Genomic DNA, 6,386 nt, shown 5'->3' with positions numbered 1-6,386 from the left:
ATCTTATCAGTTGCTGGCTGGAGTTGGGGCTGGAATCCGTGTCAGAAAATGGAGCATTTGTCCTGGACTTCAAGTCAGTGCCTAAGGTTTGCTTGTCTACTATTGAGGGCTAAGACTTAAGGAAGCAGCTTTTAAGGGAAGTAAAACTTTAACAAGAATTTAATTAGCAGAAGAACAATGCTATATGATTGCTCATTTCTGTCCCTTCCCTGAGGTAGATGAGTCTCTACAGGGGATCTATGTAACACCTAGTTGTTTGTGGTTGTTAAAAACTAAGCAAATTATTAGAATGTTTTAACATGATATTTACATTGTATAGAACAACTTTAATATAAAAGCCTCACAAAGAGCAGTATGGTTTATAAATGTGTCCATTGGCTTTATTCTAATCTCCAGTGTGGAAGTCGTCTCTCAAAAAGACACGAGCTCAGGATTTGTTTTCTATAACAATCTTTGCCCTCTCATGTTCTAAAAATGGCGACTCTATTAATGTTCTGTTCGTGCTATTTTATCTCACGCTAGAGTTCCATCCTGCAAAGCGCTGAGCACGCTTGCATGGTGCTAAGTGCACTCAACACTCACTAAAATCTCTGAAAGTTGAGGGCACGCAGAATCTCTTAGGAATGTTCAGCGCCTTGTAGGTCCAAGTCCTCAATAAGGTAATAGATCCTACACAGTTTGGACAAATATTGTTGCTTTTACTTGCAATTTGAGGTTTTGTCCTCAAACTCTTACGCACATAAGTCCTGTCTCAGGTCCCCCTTTAGGAATTCTGCTTGCTATTGACTTCAAAGGGTTATCTTTCCTCCTTAGGACCACATTTTCCAAAGCACTGTAGAAACTTGTATTATCAGAACTGCCTGTATATGTCCATTTGCCTGCACACATGCTAATCAGGTCATTGTGTGTCTAGCTGCCTCATTTCTGCTTTGTATATGCCGATGGGTCAGTGTGAAAATTTCCTCAGAATGGAGACTGGCTGAGAACATGGTCCTGAATTCCAATCCTCCGTGTGCTTGTTGCCCTCATCCTTGAGCCATGATAACATGGAAAGATCTCCTTCCAAGGGTGCTTACTGAAACTAAAATGGCTACCAAGGGAAGTATAGTCGAGAGCATATAGGGAGCAGAAAAGAGTAGAGAGCAAAGATGTGCACCACTTAAATCCAGACCTCGTGGCTAGGAAGGATGGTCTTATGCTTAAGGCACAGAAGAGTGAGACAGGAGACCCTGACCTGGATTCTCTTTCTGACTCTGCTGCTGTTGTCTTGTGAAATTGGAACAGTAAGAGGCTAAATTCGTTCATGCTTGTGAGATGCTTTTGACACCCTTGAGCAGCAGATGTGCAAGACATTATAATTGCATAATTAGAGCCTGGCGATACCATGGATATCTGCAGCTCGTATTTGTGGATGTGAATAGAAAGTTTGTATCGAGAACCCTGTAAATTTGCAGCTTTTGTATCCATGGGTATCTGCATCTGCGGATATTCGCAGACCATTTTTTGCAGCTGTGGATACCAATTTTGTATCTGTTCCTGCGCCTTAAGTTCCATTCCTTTGCTCTCTCTGCCTTTCAGGCCTCAGGCTGAATACACTTTCTATACCAGTTTATGATGTTCGGCATATAGACTTGTTTATCATCCAAGCTTCATTCAGGCATCAATTTGTTACATGCAACTTCACCAGAGGCTACAAAGCAAATGCCATATTGTTAGGAAAAATACAAATATAACTCTCTAAAATCATGCTGTACAAAGCAATTTTTATTTGTGTATATGTAAGGCGTCTAACATCAAAGCATTACAGTACAAACTATGCACATTGCTCCAGCTTAAAATCAAAGGCCTAAAAGAGAATATAAATCAACCCTGTTTCATAAGGCTCACTTTTCTGATAAAAAGCTTGATTAAAAAAATCAGCTTTCCATTATTCAGGCAATGTAACAGCTTTGCAAGTGGAAACAAAATGAAATCTGCATTCACTCAGGTTACATTTACAAATCAGACACTGAATGCAAAAGCATTGTGGGAGCCAAATTCGGTTCTCGTTTATACTAGTGTGAATTTGGAATAGCTCTGGTAAAGTGACGGAAGTTATTCTGAATTTAAAATGTCACTGAGTGCAGAAATTGATTCTAGACGATTCTGGGGCTGACCCTGAGAAATATTGCAACTCTATTAAAACAGCTTTCGCATTTTACAGAAAAGGGACTAGTGATGTGACCGTAACAATCTATAGCATTTTTCCTTTATGAAGCATTATACAAATATCAATCAGTTAAGGCTAGGGCTGTCACTTAACCTGCATTAATACCTGTGATTAATGCAGGACAGGATTAACGCGTTAATTTTTTAATGCGTTAATTGCAGGCATTAATGATCCTTTGCCCTTTTGAAGTGCCGCTCCAGCACTTCAAAGGGGCAGCGCAAGAGGAGCCAGGTATTAGCTGGAATCCCCAGCTGATCCCGGGCTCTGCTGTTGCAAAGCCCCTTTGAAGCCCTGGAGTGACACTTCAAAGGGATTTTACATCGCGAAGCTGGGGATCAGCAGGGCACTTCAACAGATCTCCAGCTCTGCTTGCACTGCCCTTTTGAAGTGCTGTTTTGGCGCTTTAAAGGGGCAGCGCATTAGGAGCCGGGGATCAGCTGGGGACTCCAGCTGATCTCCAGCTCCTGTGTTGCAAAGCCCCTCTGAAGCGCCAGAGCAACACTTCAAAGGGGTAGCTCAAGCAGTCCCCAGCTGATCCCAGGCTCCTATTGTGCTGCCCCTTGGAAACACTGCCGTGATGCTTCCAAGGGGCAGCACTGCATGGAGCCTGGGGTTAGCTGGGGACTCCAGCTGGTCCCAGGCTCCATGCAGCACTGCCCAGTTGAAACGCCACTGCAGTGTTTCAAAGGGGAGGCGTGTGCGATTAATTGTGATTACATTTTTTAATTGATTGACAAACCTAGTTAAGGCTGAACCTGACAAGGACTGAGCACCTGCAACTCCCATTGAAAACAGTACTGGCCTGACTCTTCAGCTGGCTTCAGTCAGTCAGTATGGATCGGACTGGGACATAGTGTGAAACAACCGCTGTGTCTGTGGCTATAGTGCCTGAGCTCCATGACCATGACCATGTTTCTCCCTCATTTCTTACTGACTACACTGGATGTTGAGACTGGTCAATATTCTGCAAGATCCAGCCCCCTGTGAAGATGCTAATTCACTTTGTTTAGAGGGATCTTTCTTTTTTCTCCCATAGTGTAAGTATCACCCAGGGCTTGTCTACACTAAAGAGACGATCGACGCAGCCGCAGTGAAGACACGCTAATTCGAATTGAGAGGGCACTCCCATTGATGCTGGTAGTCCTGCTCCTACGAGGAGTAAGGGAAGTCGAAGAGAGAGTGTGCTTACATTGACTTTCTGCAGTGTGGACAGTGCCCAAATTTGAGTTAAGATACTTCGACTCAACCTGTGCAATTAAGATAACTGGAGTTGCATATCTTAATTCAAACATATGCCCTAGTGTACACCTAGCCTTACAGAGCACTGCATTCACTGATTCTTCCTCTGGCCAGGTTCCCAGTAACTTCAAAAGGAGCTTGGAATAAGTTGAGTGTGAATGAGGAATTTGGTTGCGTACTCAAAGTAAGAGAGTCCCTGACTTTAGATCTCCCCAGCAAAGCAGAAAACCATCTTGCACTCCCTCCTTGGCTATCATATATGGAAGAGCTCTGTTCTTGGCTCTTGCCAGTACGGTGAATTGTGTTGTCCAGAATTTCAACGAGGGCTTTACGAAATCTCTCCCCAGCAAATACATAGAGGAAAGGGTTCAGGCAGCTGTGAAGGAAGGCAATGCTCTGAGTTATCTGGAATGCAAGGTCAATGTTGTCCAAGGTGTTGCAGTCATATATGACCATGGTGTAGGTGTCGATAGTTTTAACCAGCAAAATGCTGTTGTAGGGCAACTGGAAGAGGACGAAAACTGTGATAATAAGGATGATGATCTTTAATGATTTGTGCTTTTGGAATCTTTTGGCTTGAAGAAGGGCATGGATTATAAAAGCATAGCAAGTAACTATGACAAAGAGAGGGAGGAGGAACCCTACGGTGATTTTCAAAGATAGGGCAGTAACTTTGATGGTTCTGGTAACACTGGGAGGGTAAGTCATTTTGCAAGTAATTATATCATTAGCTTGCTTAGATTCGCTGTACACTATTTCTGGGATGCACAAGCCTATTGCAATAAGCCAAATGCCAAAGATAACTAGTTTACTGCGCAGAAGCCTTTTTTGCTTAGAGTTCTTAGCTTTCATTGCCTGGACTATTGTAAAGTACCTGTCAACACTAATGCACATTAGAAACAACATACAGCTGTAGAAGTTGATCTTGTACATGCTGTTGACAATTTTACACATGACATTCTTAAAGATCCAACCACTTGTAGCTGCTTTAGCCCAGAAAGGGAAAGTGAAAAGGAGCAACAGATCAGCAATGGCCAGGTGTAGAAGATAGCTTTCAATGACGGTCTTCCAGTATCTGTACTTCCAGAAGACCAAGATGACTAAGGCATTGCCCACTGTTCCAATGCAGAATATAATCCAGAAAAAGGCTGGAAGGAAAGTCTGAGCAAACTGCTGAGCACGGCTTTTTCCACATATGATGTCTGTGTGGTTAAATGGATTGGTGTATGGAGGTGACACCGAGCTATAACTCGTATGATAATCCAGTTTAGTCAAGTCACTCTGGGTGGCCTGCAGGGGAACATCAGATTAATTATATGCTGTCAAAATCATGAAATAAGAAACAGTAAAGGTGGATTCTTTTTTCAATAACCTGGGCACATATTCCACTGTGCCAAACTGGAAATTTAATGTCCTCTAGTGACTGTCAGGGAAATGCCCGATAACCCAATGAGCAAAGGTCACCTATGAAATTGTGGCATCTTTATTATCTAAACTGTTCAAAACTCCCTATATCCAAAGTCTAAACATTTCACCATCAGGAAGCCCCACAGAAGCAGAAGCCCAAACTTGGTCTATCAGGCTACATCTACACAGCAAGCCTCTTTCGAAAGAGGCTTTTTCAAAAGATACTTTCGAAAAAGAGCGTCTAGACTACAACCAGTACTTTAGAAAAAGCAAGCCGCTTTTTTGAAAGAGAGCACCCAGGCAGTCTGGATGCTCTCTTTCAAAAAAGCACAGTTTGCATTACATAGTGCCTTTTTTCGAAAGAACACTTTCAAAAAAAGGCATTATTCCTTGTAAAATGAGGTTTTCCACGGTCGAAAAAACTGCTGCATTCTTTCGATTTACTTTCGAAAGAACGCAGCAGCAGGATAGACACAGGGGACGTTTGTGGAAACTTCTAGACACAGGGGAAATATGTTTGGTTTCCTTTGCTACATTTGGAGGACTCTCACTAGGGCTTGATCCATTTGACCCATGGGAATCAAGAGGAATCATTCCACTAATGTCAATGGGTATTGGATTGGATACTTGGTAGCGCATGTGATAACCTGTCATTGTCCCATACCTCATTGCTTGGAACCTGGATTCGGACATCTTTCACCCTCAAAATATGTTTTCTTCTTCAACTCAGAATGTTTGGGATAACCAGAAACCTCTAAATCAACTATGACTTATTGGGGATTCCCCCAATGCAGGTAGCTCCCTGTGGATGTAAAGCCAGAATGCCATCTGCCTACAATTCTGCACCACCATGCAGGGCACAGAGGTGCAAGAAGGGATATAGCTGATGTGCCTTGCAGTCTTGCAATACAGAAGGTCCTACCACCAGCCAGGGCAGTTTACATCAGACAGGATGGAGCCAGGCTAGAATCAGCTCCATCATCAGGGACGTATAGCAGAGAACCTTGTGACTTTCCTCTTTTTTGTGCCCAGAGGAAAGGGAGAGCAACTAAGTAACTGTCCGGATCAGGCATAAGGCTAAAATTTCACAGCAGACATGTCACTCTTGTGACCTTTTTGCTGCATTAGAACTTTTACTCTGGGCCTGAGTCTCATCTTAGTTAAACCAGTGTAACTACAGGGGAATTCCACTGAAATCAATGAGCCATTTTCTGATGTGGAGAGGTCTGCCATCAGTGGCACTGCTGCAGATTTACACCAGCCTGACAAAGATCAGACTCTGGCCTAGTTGCATAGGGCCTGTGTAAAACAGGAGTGACATCAGAATCAGACCATTTGCTTCTTACATCTTATCTACATAAATATAGATCTGATTTTAGCTGTGTGTATGAAATAAGTGAATGCTAGTGCTCTTTTAATACTACATTTCTAATCAGGGTACCTAGAAATCTTGCAGATTATTTCCACAGTGAGCACCTGAATCTTCTCATGTGTGCCCATCCTCTGCAGGAGGCAATTAACATAGCCACCC

General features: G+C 42.9%; 1 pseudogene; it reads right to left on the bottom strand.

The window, feature by feature from the left end:
• Window positions 1-2,852: 2,852 nt before the first annotated feature.
• On the bottom strand, window positions 2,853-5,548 carry LOC102459422 (C-C chemokine receptor type 9 pseudogene; annotated as a pseudogene).
• Window positions 5,549-6,386: the final 838 nt, after the last annotated feature.

The sequence above is a fragment of the Pelodiscus sinensis genome, chromosome 2, assembly GCF_052426305.1.
Source record: "Pelodiscus sinensis isolate ZL-2025 chromosome 2, ASM5242630v1, whole genome shotgun sequence".
Classification (NCBI taxonomy): domain Eukaryota; kingdom Metazoa; phylum Chordata; order Testudines; family Trionychidae; genus Pelodiscus; species Pelodiscus sinensis.
Note: the sequence above shows the minus strand (reverse complement) of the source record. Positions and strands in the feature narration are given on the sequence as shown.